General features: G+C 38.7%; 1 long non-coding RNA gene across 1 annotated transcript in view; it reads right to left on the bottom strand.

Moving 5' to 3' along the window:
- Positions 1–626: 626 nt before the first annotated feature.
- Positions 627–17,357, bottom strand: part of LOC145241292 (uncharacterized) — a 34,345-nt gene continuing 17,614 nt past the window's right edge. The window contains exon 2 of the long non-coding RNA XR_013862535.1: positions 627–1,281. This is a non-coding gene — a long non-coding RNA (uncharacterized LOC145241292). The remainder of the gene's footprint in view (positions 1,282–17,357) is intronic.

The following is a 17,357-nucleotide window of genomic DNA, read 5'->3' as shown; positions in this document are numbered from 1 at the left end:
TGGTATAATAAAATTATAGGGTGTTCGTTCGCACCTGACCTCCATAGAATGGAAATATGTCACAAAGTTTAACAAGGTTTTTTAATATAGATCCACAGAATATTGTGATAAGTGTTTCAGTGTGAACAGGTATGGTATAATAAATTATGGGGTTTATCTATTTTATTTTTACTTTCATCATATTTTGCTTTGGTTTTGATACCCCCAAATTCGAAGCTATCTCTTTACAACCCTTCCTTTTCATAAGCTATCATACTTTCATAAATCAGAGTCCATTTTCTGTAGGCTGTTTTTGAACCCAGTCAACGATGGGTATTTTTGCTAGTATGTATATATTACCCACACAGCAGCAGCTGTATAGCGCAATGGTGAGAAATCTTGACTGTCATTTGGGTGGTCAGGTTTCAATCCTAGCTTGAGGCAGTTGCCTGTCTAGCTGCACTGATGAGCTGCGAAACAGTACTGTATGTGGATGACTATATATATATATATATATATATATATATATATATATATATATATATATAGATAGATATATGGGCATGGCTCAAAAGCTAAGACTAAGGAATGAGGGTAGAGAGTTGTATGTTTTGATCTCAATTCTGATTTTAATTTCGATAAATATATTTTTAGTTTTGATCTCACTACTACATATTAGGTACTATATAATAATCAATAGAGAATTGTCGCTCTACTAATAAATACATGAATTAAAGTATCATATTTAAGTGTATCTTGTGCCCGAGCAATGCTGGGCAGCCTGCTAGTATATATATTATGATGGAAGCTGTTACTACATCATACCCTTTCAATCACGTGTAAAATTCTAGAATCAATTTGAATAACTTGTCTAATCAAATGATTTCACAAAATCTGCTGTTTTATATTTTTCATTATTTCTAAAGAAAACAAAAACATGATAATGAAAAAAAATTAAAAAAATAAAATAATTCAAATGTGTCTCATTTGTTTGAAGTTTGGTGCCACCATCATGAGAATCCATCAATGAGGTGTGTGTGTGTGTGTGTGTGTGTGTGTGTAAGAGTGAGAGTGAATGAGGTTCTGTCTTAGTCCGGGTCCTCCCAGGGTGCGACTATGTTGAGTTTTGAAGGGACGCTGAGAACGAGACAATTTGCCATATCCTCATCGCTGCCATCTCCACCACCACTGAGGCCACTGAAGGAAGGTCTTGGCACGTCAAGACATTTCCGTTGAGAACAGCTCTGGGTCAACACTGGGGGCAAACTCATGCGAGCAGCTCCTGCTGCTGAGGGACCACAGCTGAAAAACAAAAATGAGATATTATCATTTTAAGTCATCAGTACGGATCATCCGCGAATATAACGACAGTATATAAAAATATGAGAAATATACAAGCTAACATATAAAGGAAAGTAGTGAGCATGTGTATGTGTGTTTGTGCCTGTGTGCGTTTGTTTGTGTGTGTGTGCGCGTTTGTTTTTATGCGCGTGTGTTCGTGTCTGTGTGCATTTGTTTGTGTGTGTGTATCTGTATGTTTGTTTGTGTTTGTGTGTGTTTGAGCCTGTGTACGTTTGTTTGTATGTGTGTGTGTGTGTGTGTGTTTGTGTCTCTGTGTGTGTACCTGTGTGTATTTGTTTGTGTTTGTGTGTGTGTTTGTTTGTGCCTGTGCGTTTGTGTGTGTGTGTGTGTTTGTGCCTGTGTGCATTTGTTTGTTTGTGTGTGTGTGTGTGTGTTTGTGTCTCTGTGTGTGTACCTGTGTGTATTTGTTTGTGTTTGTGTGTGTGTTTGTTTGTGCCTGTGTGCGTTTGTTTGTGTGTGTGTGTTTGTGCCTGCGTGCATTTGTTTGTGTGTGTCTGTGTGTCTGTGCGCCTGTGTGCGTTTGTTTGTATGTGTGTGTGTGTGTGTGTGTGTGTACCTGTGTGCGTTTGTTTGTATGTGTGTTTGTGTTTGTACCTCTATGTGTGTGTGTGTTTGTGCCTGTGTGCGTTTGTGTGAGTGTGTATGTTTGAGTGTGTGTGCATGTGTGTTTCTGTTTTAAAAGTCATAAACTACACAAAATTCATTTATAAACCTTACTTCATCAAATTCAGTGTGACCGCTGACTTAGTTATGATAAAATAAAATACTGCAATATTTATTCCTATGGGGAGGGGAGGACACTTTTCTTAATTTTTACTGGTAGTTTTTTATTTTTTCAAAAACAACACTGAAACAAGGTCAGATAGTCTTTTTTCTGTTATATTGAACCAGTTGCTAGAGAAGGAAAAAGGGGTAGATGTAAAAGAAAGATGTTATGCACTTATTTTGTTATCTACGCCTCTGAGGAACGTTGGGAAGGCTTGCTAGTAAGATAAAAAGAATAATAACAGATATTTGCACAGCAGGTGCTCGACTGAGCTCCAATCTATGGTCCCCCCCTACAAAACATTCACAACAAATACTCGTCTAGCTATAACAACTAATAATTTCCGTTACTCTTTATCAAGCACCCCGGATATCTTAGCACTAAGTGATACTAACCTACACTCCTCCATCCCCTCTAACTACTTTAACATGCCTGGTTACCTCCCACTCTGCCTTAAGGACTCGGACAGACATATGCATAGACTTGGAGTCTACAATCGAAACACTCTCTCCTTGACAAGAGAAACTAAACTAGAATCGGACGATCAAGCCTTTATGTGCTTTAGACTAAACATACAACATAACATTAGCTACTTTTATTTTCTCTATCACTCTCCCTCGACCCAGGACTGTACCCTAATAGACAAAGTCTCTTACAGCATGGATAAAGCACTTTCCCTCGAGACTAGCGCACAAGTGCATGTATTTGGTGACTTTAATGTCCACCACAAAAACAGGCTTCGATTTTCTACTTACACAGATGCAGCTGGTACCACAACACATAACTTCTCTATATCTCATTCCCTATCACAGATGGTTACGTTTCCAACCCGTTTCCCAGACCAGCAAGAACAACACGCATCACTTCTAGATCTGTTTCTGACCACAGTTCCTGATGACTGTGTAACGAATGCCCACAGCTTTCTTGGGAATGCCGATCATGCTGTGGTAATGGTTGAAATCGCCCTAAACTCTAGAGCTAAAACTGAAAAGCCACTGCTCAAAACGAGATATTATAAAAAGACTGACTGGGAAGCCATCAGGGACCCCATCAGGGACGCTCCATGGCAAAATATCTTTTCACTTCCTGCTGAACAGTGTGCAAATGAGACCACTGAATGGTTCAAAGTGGCAATTGAAGCACATGTTCCCACACACAAATTTTATAGCAAACCCCACTCCCCCATGGTTCACTTCAACTTGTGCAGCTGCCATAGCGCAAAGGCAGCATGCATACCGCAAATTTAACCGACATTAGTCCAGTTCAAATAGACAGAAGTACATAGAAGCCAGAAATAACTGTAAGAAAGAAATAGCGACAGCTAAGAGAGAATTTACTGAAACCACCCAAAAACGCATCGAAGCACAGAAATTAGGAACCGGAGACTTCTAGAAAATCTACAACAGTGTAGTAAATAATGGGCATTCAACAATTTCCCCACTATCAAACAATCATGAGGTTGTTTGCTCTGCAACTGAGAAGGCTAACATGCTTGCCAGACGGTTTGCTTCAAACTCCACACTGGAGTCTGATAACCACCCCCTCCCTGACTTTCCTTTGTGGACAGACACCACACTAGACGATCTGAAAATCACCCCTGCTCAGGTGCATGCCATCATAAGAAAACTTGACACTGCAAAAGCATGTTGACCTGATCTCATCCTGGCTGTGCTATTAAAAAAGTGTGCCACCGAAGTAGCTCCAGTTTTCTCCAAACTTTACAACAAATGCCTTAATGAATCTTGCTTTCCTGCCTGCTAGAAAATTGCTTCTGTAGTGCCAGTTTTCAAGAATTCTGGCGAAAGAACTGACCCACTAAATTATCGCCCCATTAGCCTCCTCTCACTTTTCGTCAAAATATTTGAGACCATAATTAATCAAGCTCTAGTCCATCACCTTACAGATGCTAAACTTCTGACTGACAAGCAATATGCATTTAGGCAAGCCCGTTCCACAGCAGACATCCTAACTGTAATCTCAGAACGTATATACCAGTCACTGGCAAAGTGGGGAGGGTAGACAGGTAGCTCTAGATATAAAAAAAAAAATCAGATCATACGGAATCGCTGGAAGAATACATAACATAATTAGATCCTTCTAGATAAGAGAAAAATCCAGGTTGTCCTTGACGGTCGTACATCTAAACAATATGATATAAATGCAAGACTGCCTCAGGGATCTATCCTTGGACCTCTGTTATTCCTAATATTCATAAATGACCTCCCTGACAAAATTGTCTGTAAGATGGGTATGTATGCTGACGACATCACGCTCTATAACAGACACTACAGGAAAACAAATGAACACATATCTAAAGAAATGACAGAAACACTAGAGGATGACCTCCGATCTGTAGTGGAATGGGGACAAAAATGGATGGTCACCTTCAATGCTGCCAAGACTAAACTTCTTTCCTTCAATAATTACAAGCAACCTTCCCTACCGTTAATAGCAATGGCCAATGACTCTTTATCTGATAGTACATCTTTTAAACTCCTTGGCCTAACGTTCACAGGAAATATGAGTTGGAACAATTACATTGAGAACATTGCCAGGACCGCTGCGAGAAAGGTGGGTTCTCTCTACCGTGCTGAAAGTATCCTATACCTCTATAAGGCCACCATTCGCCCGTGTATGGAGTATTGTTGTCATATTTGGGCTGGTGCATCTGCCACTAGTCTCTCACTCCTTGACAGGGTTCAAAAGAGAGTCGCCAATCTGATAGGTCTTGAACTGTCAGCTAAATTTTAGCCTCTGTCACATCGACGAAATGTTGCATCCCTCTGCCTGTTCTACAAGTACTTTAACGGTGAATGCTCTGACGAACTGCAAGCACTTGTGCCCCCTAGACGTAAATACCCCTCACAAGCAGCTAAATCCCACCCCTTCACAGTGGAGATCCCTAGATGTAAGAGAGCCTTCTACTCTAGTAGTTTCTTCTCCAGAACAGCTAGACTTTGGAATTCCCTTCCGGGTCCCTGCTTCCCCGACTGTACCGACAAGCAGAAGTTCAAGTGCAATGTGAACCGACATCTTGCTATCCAACTTCCTACACAGTACCCCTGATGCTTATGTCCCTGATAGTAGCCCCCTACATCAAAGTGGTAATGTGCCTTGTTTGGGGTGAAAATGCAATATAAAAAAATTTTTTTTTAATTTGTGCCTAAAACTAAAGAAAATTCCATGAGCGGAGTTTCTTTCTTAAAATTGTCCATCTGTGGAACACAATACTGTGGTGCTGCTTCCCAGCTGACTATAACATGATCGTTTACAAGTCTAATGTAAATAAGTTCTTGTTGTCGTCTTCAACAAAAACTCCACAAGTTCCACCATTACGCATTGTCTCACTTTCTACTCGACATTCATTAACCCTTGTCCTCGAGTGGCCTTTGGACTTGATAAGTGGTACTCTCTCGAGTAGTAAATGACAATAATAATAATAATAATTTTTTTTTTTTCACATGGAGGTCACCACTTATCAAGGCCCGGAAACCACTCAGGGATAAGGGTTATTGCGTGTACAATAATCAATGAGATAGAATCGTAGTAATCGTTAGTAAAGGAGATTTGATAAAGTGTCTTACTTACGGGAGCGGTTCATCAGAAATTTGTTTATGTTGGACTTGAAGACATCTAAGTTGTAGTCAGGTGGGAAACAGGCGAACGGAAGAGAGTTCTACAGTCATGCACTTCTAAGAAAGAAGCTTTGCTCATGGAATCTACGTTTTGATTTAGGCACAGATAAAGAGTGGGGAAAATTATTGACAGTGGTTTCAGCTAGACGGGTGTTTTTTGTGAAAGATTGGCGAGGGGGGACCAGAGATTGGAGTTCAGACGAACACTTGTCATGGAAGTAATGATAAAACAAAGACAGGCTCGGAACATCTCTTCTGTGGGAGAGAGGTTGCAGAGAAGAGAAAAGAGCATCCCCCACTAAGCCACGAAGTCTATTTTGTACTCTGTCAAGGCAGGATAGGCTGTTTTTAGCAGCTCCTGCCCAGATATGGCAACAGTATTCCATCCTTGGATGTACTTGGCTTTTATATAGATAGAGAATTGCATCATTAGTGAGATATCTTCTGGAGCGGTAGAAGAATCCTACCATTTTTCCAGCTACTTTGGCAACAGACTTGATGTACATGTATTAGGAACAATCCCAAAGAACTTGGAAAAATGACTAGGAGAAATCAGAATTAAGGGGAAGATTGAAACGATACAACAGACAGTAATCCTGAGAAAGTGATGACCACCTTGTAAAAAAAAAAAAAAAAAAAAAAAGAGAACAGCTGAAATAATTCGAAAAACCCTTGAATACGGAAAATAATTAAATCTGCAACAAAAGCGAAGCAAAAGAAAAGCACCATATGGAACCAAGAAAACTGAAGCTGCAAAAGTGTAAGTTACCCCCCTCCCCTCAAAATATGGTAGCGTCAACATAGACAGGCATCATACCAAAGACATGAAGGATCAAGGAGAATGGAAAGACTGATGAGAGAAAGCACTAACCAAACCTCCACTGGATGTGTGCAAAGAAGACTGGGAGCTTGAAGAGGTTTGTTGGCACCCAAGTTCCAATGAAGCATAATGGCCATTGTAAGAAAGAAGTCAATGGTAAGGGGCTGTTGTGATAACACAAATTCATTTGCAAAGGTTATTGAAAGAGATGAAGAGTACTAGAAATCTTGGGGTTTTTTTTTCCTTTTCTTTTTTTTTTTTTTTTTTTTTTACTCACATTCATCCCTAACAAGGCATATCACCACTTGGACGTAAGGGGCTACTATTTGGGGCCATCAGTACAGCCAGGGAAGCAGATAGGGAATTCCGAAGTCTAGCTGTTCAAGGAAAGAAACTATTAGAATAGAAAGCTTTATAGTATTTAGGGACCTCAAAAGTGAAGGGGTGAGATTTTGTTGCTAAACAGGTTTATAAGGGTTATGTACGTCGAGGGGGCACAAGTGTGATGAGTTCATCAGAGCACATTCCATTAAAATACTTATAAAACAGGCACAGAGATGCAACATTGCAGGGATGGGACAGGGGTTGGAGTTTAGTTGACAAATTGGTACCTATTAGAGTGAAAACCCTTTTTTGGACCCTATCCAAGAGGGAGAGGCTAGTGGTAGATGCACCAGCCCAGATGTGGCAAAGGCCTTTGATAAGGTATGGCATAAGGGCCTACTTCACAAGATTTCCAGCTACAGTATAACTGGAAATGTTTTCTCAATTATTAAATCATTTCTCTCCGATAGGCTCATAAGAGTAGTGGTTGATTGGCAGAAATTGGAGGCCCACAGTATTAATGCTGAAGTCCCTCAGGAGTCCATCCTGGGCCCAACTCTCTTCCTGATCTACATTAATGATCTTGCAAAACACATATTTAAATCATTCGTTGACATCTATGCTGATGACACGACCATTTATGGCAACACATCTAAGGCCGTAAATGACAAAGTTCTCTGATCTTGAGCGCATGGTACAGTGGGGGAAGAGGTGGCTGGTTACTTTTAATGCATCTAAAACCAAGCTCCTATCTTTACATCATCAACACTGATCCCCACTGGCATCAATTGAAATGGATGGCTCTAGTCTAGGGGAGGCTCCATGTTTTGATAAGCTTCTGGGATTGACCTTTACACGTACATCAAGTCAGTTGCCAAGATCGCTGGAAAAATGGTAGGATCCTTCTACCGTTCTAGAAGATATCTCACTGCTGATGCAATTCTCTATCTGTATAAAAACTAAGTACGTCTAAGGATGGAGTACTACTGCTGCCACATCTGGGCAGGAGCTGCTAAAAACAGCCTATCCTGCCTTGACAGAGTATAAAATAGACTTTGTGGCTTAGTGGAGGATGCCCTTTTCTTTTCCCTGCAACCTCTCTCCCACAGGAGAGATGTTGCAAGCCTGTCTTTGTTTTATCGTTACTTCTATGGCAAGTGCTCGTCTGAGCTCCAATCTCTGCCACACCCCCTCGCCAATCTTTCACAAGAAACACACATCTAGCTAAAACAACTGTCAAAAATTTTCCCCACTCTTTCTGTGTTCCAAAACCAAAACGTAGATTCCATGAACAAAGCTTCTTTCTTAGAAGTGCACGCCTGTGGAACTCTTCCGTTTGCCTGTTTCCCACCTGACTTGGATGTCTTCAAGTCGAACATAAACAAATTCCTAATGAACCGCCCTCTTAAGTAAGACACTTTCTCAAATCTCCAATACTAACTATTACTACGATACTATCCCATTGATTACTATACACACAATAACCCTTATCCCCGAGTGGCGTCCGGGCCTTGATAAGTGGTGACTACCATGTAAAAAAAAAGATTTTAAAAAATATTCCATGCACGGGTGAATGGTGGCCTTGTAGAAGTACAGGATACTCTCAGGTGTGAGTAGTTTTCTAGCACGATAGAGAGAACCCACCTTCTTTGCAGCAGCCTTTGCAATGGTAATCAATAATTTTGTTCCAGTTCATATTGCTCACGAATGTTAGTTGAGGAGTTTGAAGGAACAATTTTCAGGTAGGGTGTTATTTGTCATGGATATCCGTGTTTGGAGAGGCATCTTGTAATTGATAAAGGAAAGCAGCTTAGTCTTACTAGCATTAAATGTTACCATCCATTTACAGTCTCATTCAACTATGATCTGGGGGTCATTTTCGAACGAATTCTATCATTGTTTGAGATTTATGTACATCTGTTTTTCCCTTATGCATGTTATAGAGCATTGTTTCATCAGCAAATATATAAATCTCGGACACAATATTATCAGGGAAGTCGTTTATGAATATCAGGAATAATAGTGGTTCAAGGGCCGACCCCTGAGGCACTTTCTCATTAATGTTATGCTGCTTGGATGTATGTCCATCAATGACAACCTGGATGGTTCTACTGTCTAATTATATTGTAAGATTTAATTTTCATTAGCAGCCCTTCCTACCAGACTTTGTCAAAGGCCTTGGATATATGAAGAGCTACAGTCCTGGCTTTGCCCATCTTATCCAGTGCATGGTTCAGAGATGATTTAAAATATTTGCAGTAGAACAACATTGCCTAAATTCATACTGTTTGTCAGAGATAAGATTTGCTTTTGTGAGATGGTGGCCTAGTACTTGAATAATTAAGGTCTCAAAGATTTTAGCAAAGAGGGGGAGGAGACTGATAGGGTGATAATTGAGAAGGTCAGTTCTTTCACCAGAATTCTTGTACAGTGGTACTACAGAGGCCATTTTCCAGCTATTAGGGAAGCAAGATTCAGTAAACCATTTATTGTAGAGCTTAAAAAGAATAGGGCTAGCTCAGCTGAGCATTTCTTAATTAGTATTTATTTATTTATTTTATTTTTTTTTTATTCAATCTTCACCTCAAACAAGGCAAGTGCCACTTTGAAGCAGGGGGCTACTATCGGGGACAATTAGCGGGGGCGTTATGAAGGGAGATGAGTAGAAAGATGTTTGTTCACATTACACTTGAACTTCTGTATATCAGTACTTTTGGGAAAGCAGTATCCCAGAAGGGAGTTCCAAAGACTTGCAGTTCTGGGGAAGAAACTATTGGAGTAAAAGGCTTTCTTACACCTAGGGATCTCTACTGTAAAAGGGGTGGGACTTAGTTGCTTGTCGGGTTTGTCAGGGGTAGGTACGTCGAGGAGGTACAAGTGCTTGCAGTTCGTCAGAGCAGCCACCAGTAAAGTATTTGTAGAACAGGCAGAGGGATGCAACATTTCGTCGATGGGACAGAGGCTGAAGCTTAGATGACAGTTAAGGACCTATCAGGTTGGCGACTCTCTTTTGAACCATGTCCAGGAGTGAGAGACAAGCAACAGATGCACCAGCCCAAATATGACAACAATACTCCATACATGGGCGAATGGTGGCCTTATAGAGGTACAGGATACTTTTAGGCGTAAGTAATTTTCTGGCACGGTAGAGAGAGCCCACCTTCTTTGTAGCAGCCTTGGCAATGCTCTCAAAGTATATATCCCAGTTCATGTTCCCTGTAAACATTAGAGCGAGGAGTTTAAAGGAAGTACTTTCAGGTAGTGTATTCTTAGCCATTGCTATTGGTGGTAGAAAAGGTTTCTTGTAGTTATTGAAGGAAACAAGCTTAGTCTTGGCAGCATTGAATGTGACCATCCATTTTTGTTCTCATTCCACTACAGATTGGAGGTCATCCTCTAGTGATTCTGCCGTTTCTTTAGACATGTGTTCATTTGTTTTTCCCTCATGCCTGTTATAGAGGGTTGTATCATCGGCAAATATACCCATCTCCGAAACAATTTTATCAGGGGGGTTATTTATGAATATCAGGAACAATAAAGGTCCAAGGATAGACCCCTGGTGTACTCTCGCATTTATATCATATTGTTTAGATGTACAACAGTCGAGGACAACTTGGATTTTTCTCTTACTTAAGAAGGATTTAATTACATTGTGTATTCTTCCAGTGATACCATATGATCTAATTTTCCTTAGAAGACCATCGTGCCATACCCTGTCAAAAGCCTTAGATATATCAAGGGCTACCACTCTACCCTCCCCTGTTTTGTCCATTGAACGGTATATACCTTCAGAGACTACAGTTAAGATGTCTGCTGTTGAACGGCTTGCCTGAATCCATATTGTTTGTCGGTCAGGAGTTTAGCAGCTGTTAGGTGTTGGACTAGGCTTGATTAACTAAGGACTCAAATATTTTGGCAAAAAGTGGGAGGAGGCTAATGGGGCGATAATTTAGTGGGTCAGTTCTTTCACCAGAATTCTTGAAGACTGGTACCACAGAAGCGGTTTTCCAGCAGTCGGGAAAGCAAGATTCGTTAAGGCATTTATTGTAAAGTTTGGAGAGAACTGGAGCAATCTCAGCAGAGCATTTTTTATTAGCACAGCCGGGATGAGATCTGGTCCACACGCTTTTGAGGTGTCTAGGTTTTTTATGATACCATGTACCTGAGAAGGGGTGATTTTCAAATCGTCTTGTATGGCGTCTGTCCACAAAGGAAAGTCGGGGAGGGAGTGGTGTGCTGGAGTTTGAGGCAAACCGACTGGCAAGCAGATTTGCCTTATTGGTTGCTGTGCAAGGAACTTCATGATTGATTGATAGTGGGGGAATCGTTGACTGCCCATTATTTACTACACTCTTGTAGATTTTCCAAAAATCACGGGTTCCTAATTTCTGTGCTTCAATGCGTTTTCTGGTGGTTTCAGTGTAATCGGTCTTAGCTGTCTCTATTACTCCCTAACAATTATTTCTGGCTTCTATATACTTCTGGCTGTTTGAACTGGACTTATGTCAGTTGAATCTGTGGAACGCATGCTGCCTTTGAGCAATAGCAGCTGCACAAGCTGAGGTAAACCATTAAGGAGAGTGGGGTTTGCTATAGAATTTCCGTGTGGGAACATGTGCCTTAATTGCAGTTTTTACCCATTCAGTGATCTCATTTGCACACTGTTCAGCTGGGAGAGAAAAGATATTTTGCCATGGAGCATCTCTGATGAGTTCCCTTATGGCTTCCCAGTCGGCCTTTTTGTAATACCTTGTTGTTTTGAGTAGTGGGTCAGTTTTAGGGCGAGAATTTAGGGTGAGCCTGATCAGCATTTTCGAGTGGGCTGTGGGCATTTGTTGTACAATCATGAGGAACTGTTGTCAAAAATAGATCTAGAAGTGAGGCATGTTGATCTTGCTGGTCTGGGAAACGTGTCAGGAATGTAACCGTCTTAGATAGGGAATGGATTATGTGTTGTGCTACCAGCTACGTCTGTGTAATTCGAGAATACAAGCCAGTTACTGTGGTGGACATTGAAGTCACCAAATACATGTACTTCGGCGCTATTATCGAGGGAGAGTATAGCAGGGATGAGATCAGGCCCGCATGCCTTGGAGGGGGTCTAAGTTTTTTATGGCGAGGACATGAGTAGGGGTGGTTTTTACATTATCTCGTGTGGCTTCAGTCTTCAAATTGTTGACTCTAAGGTGGAGTTGGAGGCGAATCGCCAGGCAAGCAGTTCCGTTTTTGGATAGTGGAGGAATTACTGAGTTCCCTTAATTCACTACACTATTATAGATTTTCCTGAAATCATGAGTTCCTATCTTTTGCGATTCTATGCGTTCCTTGGTTATTTCAGCATGCTTTCTTTTGGTTGTTGCGAGTAATCTCTGATGATCATCTGTTTGAGAATACAAATAATAAAATAACTAGCTTGGACCTAGATACTCTACACAAACTTATTTGCTTCATCTTTTTTGTTTATCATTAATTTAATTTTTTTACTGCCATAAGCAATTTCTCATTTGTATTGAAAATATTTCTTAGGTATAAACGTATTTTATGCTGTAGTATAACTATTGCAAAAGACAATTTGAAAACATAAATACTAACTCCCTGAAATATTAAGTTTCCAACTAAAACTAAATTAACTGCATCAAATAAATATAAAGTAATATTTGCATATGAGACACATGAACATAGAAATAAATTATAAGATAGAGTTTTTGCCTGTTAAAATGAGCAAAAGTTATGGCCTGTTGACTTAGAATGAGTGCTTTATGCCAAATTAATGGTTGAACATGGTTAAATTGGTGTTCATTTTTGCATTAAATACTAATCCCTAATTATGCATTAAATGGATAGTACAATACTTAGTTTGCTGCACCTTATTATAACAAAGCTCCATACACAATTTCAGCCATATCCACTCAGTAGTTTGTGAGAAAAAGTGGAACAGGCAGACAGACAGACAAACTAAGAGAAATATGATATAGATATTACAGGAATATTTGTCTAAGGATAGGTAAAATTAATTACTAAAGCAGAACAGTTTTGCAACATTTTTTTAATAGTCTTAAAAAGATTAAAATCAAGATATAATGCTACTAAACCATATTTCTAGAATCCTTATTCTAATTTTGATCAAAATCTATAACATGATTTTGATTTTAGAAAACGTCTGAAATTCAAGGTTAAAAACATGAGTTTTAAAAAGAAATTGAAAATCATGGAGTTTTGCTGAATATATGTCTAATGACTATCGTTTGAATTTAATGCAATTCTGAAATATTGCAATTTTAGATTGAGACGTTGTGTCCATACTATGCTCCCTAAAAACTTTTTAAAATGCTCCAAAGAAACCGAAGTTTGATGAAGAGTCATTAATTGATGTCTAATAAAATATTCATCAAGTGATGTCTACTATGTATTGTTAAAATTTCACAAAAATCGGAGGTATTTTCAGGTTTTATAAAAGACTTCAATAACCTCTTGAACTTCTTTGCATAAAGATGAATTAAACTATTTTTGAAGCACTAATGTTATTTTCACAATGTCTTGGTCGATGTATCCTCTGACTTTCTTAAGGTGTATCTTGTCGCACTCGGGAATATTTCTGTCGAATTCGAGAACCCTAATCCGGAGCCCTTTATTTAATTCATGGATAGCGGGGGATGCTCTCATTCCGTCAGCCATGACTGAGTAGAAGTCCTACGTAATTTGCAATTGTATTTTGAGTGTCAACTGCACTGAGAATGAAACTTTAAACCTTCATAAGAAGGTAACTTTTACAACTGAATTTTACCAAGCACTCTATCCGCTGTACCACGGCTCCTTGCAAAGCTGCGAAGAGGAAGGTTTTACATGTAAAAACATGTTAGCAAATACATGTGACTGTGATATCACGTGAGCATTAGAGGATACAACTTTTTTTATTACTAGTTTCAATTGTGAAGAATTGAAAGGGCAAAACTAGACTCTCTCTTTCTCACCATCCAGAAGTGACCTGACCTCAATTCTTCTACATCTACTAACTCAAAAATTATTATCCAATTTTTTTAATGTGACTAAACCAACAAAGTCTCCTGCTCTGCATACATCTCCCTATACTCTCCAGATTTTATCTTCCTCCAAGGTCATCAGATTTTAGCCCGTCTTTAATACTCGCATTACACATCAGTCGTATCATTCTCCTATCATTTCTATCCATGCATCGTATGTCCTCAACCCTCACTGGTCATATTTCACTTCTCTACATCAGTATACAGCATACACATGCCTGATAAACACTCCCCAATCACTTGAATTTCTAATCAACCTCAATTGTCCTGCTGCATACATGCGACTGATAGACTCTTACCTTGGTCAATAGTGATAACGCTCTGCTGGTTGGTAATGACAGAAACTCCTTGAACTTACTCCTCACTTTTGCTATCACATCATACATTCATGCATCTTCTGTTGTAACCCAAGACTTTGATTTTTCAAAACTCTGTTGCAATCAAACTGGCACTAACTCTTCTATATGCTCCAATGACAGGGTTTCTCAAAATTCAGGACACCATGGAGCCCCTGAGTAGGGCAAAGATTTTTTCACAGATAAGATAATTTTTAAAATAAGTATGAAAAACATTAATTTCAAATTTTTATTTATACTTGTTCATTAATTGTTCCTGTTCATGATTTTACTAATTTTTTTTATTTTTGATTAATCAAAAATTGTTGCATTTTTTGTTTATTTTTTTATTTACTTTTCCATGAACCATCTTGAAACACCTCACACCTGTAGTTATGTATCATATCTCTTTCCAATAAAAAAAGATGAATAATTAAATGTCTGTAGCAATTTCATTTTTCTATACAAAGCATTTGGTCTTCTTTAAAAACGGCTTCCGGAGCCCCTCAACATCTCTTACAGAGCTCCAGGGCTCTGTGGAGCTGTCTTTGGGAAACCCTGTCCAATGGTATGACTAAGTTATAAAATTTCTAGTCAATCTCAATTGCCATCCAAATCTACTTTTTCGATATTTCTCATAAATCTTTATTGTTTTAAACTTCTTGTACACAAACTGGTTATCCTCTCTCAGCAATTCCACTAATTTAATTTTCCTCTGAGGTCATCAGATCTAAACCTGTCTTTAAAATATTGCACATCCATTGTATCATTCTCATATCATTTCTTTTCATGCAACGCATGTCCTCGCCCATTACTGGCCAGATTTCACTTCAATACATCAGCATACTGCAGAAACATGACTGATAGACTCTTCCCTTGGTTAAGAGAATTCATCTAGGAGCAAAAGTCTCACTCTCTGTCTCTGCCCTGATTATTAAAATATAAATAAACAGCATATGTTTTGGGTAGAAATGTTTGCATGTTAATTATTATCAACAAGAATTATATTAAGAGATTGTCTATGAAACCTAACAGATATTTTTTATCAACAGATTCAACAGTTAATGCAAAGTTTCCACCACCACCATCATCATCAGTTTAATGTCCATTTTATATGCTTGAATCTGTCGATGGTTTTTAGGAATTGACTTCAAAACTAACCTATATCTGGCCAGGTCTTTATTTATCCCTCTTTATCTCAAGTCAATCCTTATCACTTCTTTCCATGTTTTCCTTAGTTTTCATCTGCCAACAAACCTTGATACGTTAGCTGTTCTACATTTTCTAACCCCCAAAACTCTCATCCATTCTTTCAATGTGGTCATACCATAAGAGTCTCCTGAAATGCATGTTCTCAACCATTACTGACCAGATTTCACTTCTATACATCATCACACTGTATACATATGCACGATAGACTTTTTCCTTGGTCGACGATGGTACTGCTTTGATGGTTAGTTAATTGTGCCATACATAAATTGTTTTGCATAAATATTATGTTTCACTATTAGATACCTACCACCACTCCAAAGGGTTGATATACTGTAAAACAGACAAACCAAACCTATTTAAACTATAACTATTATTTTTACCATTTTTTTTTAAAATGTGATCTACGACATAGGTCTCTCGTACCCTTACCTCTTATCCTTGCCTCTTCTAGCCCTTTTTTTTTACTGAATTAAAAATGTATTATCTATTTTATCCCAGGCATTATCTTGCCTGAAACTAACAGAGATGGATTTATTGCATGTCATCCTATGCTCTTTCATTTGTGTGAGAATGTGACTGGTACAAAACGTCCTTTGTATGGGAGCTATATGTCACTCCCTGCTCCCTCCAGCCGCATTAAAATTGGCACGATCATACTTTACTCTGATAAGTAAACAAATAGTATAACGTCAACGGTGTGAATTCCATATGGAAACGTTGATTTAATTTGAATAAAATAAAATTAGCATTATTTTACTTTATATAAGTAAATAGTATGTTTTCCATTTCGCCAAAAGCAGAGAGAGCGAGAAAGGGGTTATAGCATTGAAATATCGCAATTGAAGGGTCAAAATAGAAAATTGTAACAGGGACATCATTAACGAAATACTACATAAACAATAAAAAATCGCTCAAGACGAATTTTGCTGCAGTTAACACCCAAAAGAATGAATATACCTATAAATTGCCCAAGACAATGATGAAAGAAATAGATCAGCTTTGTCAATGTGTCTTGCGTAGTTTTTGAGTTTTAGCTAGACAAACAACTTTCCTTTATATAATAGACTAACCTATGTGCCTGGCATTGCCCGAGTGTTTGGAGGTGTGTCATGAGGAAAAAAAAAAAAAATTAAAAAAAAATAAAAATAAAAAAAAATAAAAATAAGTGGTAGTAGGCAGGCAGGTTCGAACCCGTACCACGAAGGAAGAGAAGAACATGAAAAAAAATTGTGACGTCTTTGCTGTTGCGCCCATCTCCAAACAGGAAGTGACGAATGTTTAAATTAAGGTTAGTCAATCGAAAAGAGGGGATGACTTTCGAAAATATCAGCGAAAAAAGCAACCCCCTCCCTGTAGAAAAGTGCCCAGTGGCAGATGAAGGAATTAATGTTTTTAGCCAATTTTTTGGTATTTATTGTCCGAAGGGTCGAGCTTCAAAACGATATCAGTCTCATAAAAATCCGTCGCCTCTCTCGAAAGTTTTAGACATACATACATACATTTAAACAGACAGGTGAGATTTATATTATAGATTATTACTATTAAAACAAGTGTTACTCCAATTAACCTTGCCACTCCCAGTATACTCTTATTATTACTTATCGTATTATTATTTAATATTACAGATACTCCCATCTTTTTCAGCTTCTACTTCTTTCATCATTACTCCTAATATCACTGTTAATACTCTTATTGCTACGATAGTCAGACATTTGTCCTAGCAATGCTATCATTACCATCACAATGGCAACTACTCCTACCGTTATTCCTGCTACTCATGTTTGCAGTTGAGTTGTGTTGTTTCTACTCTGACTGCTACTCCTATTACATTTACTGCTGTTATAACCTGGAAATTTCAGGGGAGACACATAAATCGATACTCCA

Source organism: Euprymna scolopes, chromosome 20 (genome assembly GCF_053919585.1).
Source record: "Euprymna scolopes isolate OS-2025 chromosome 20, ASM5391958v1, whole genome shotgun sequence".
Taxonomy (NCBI): Eukaryota; Metazoa; Mollusca; class Cephalopoda; order Sepiida; family Sepiolidae; genus Euprymna; species Euprymna scolopes.
This window is presented reverse-complemented; position numbering and strand designations above follow the sequence as displayed.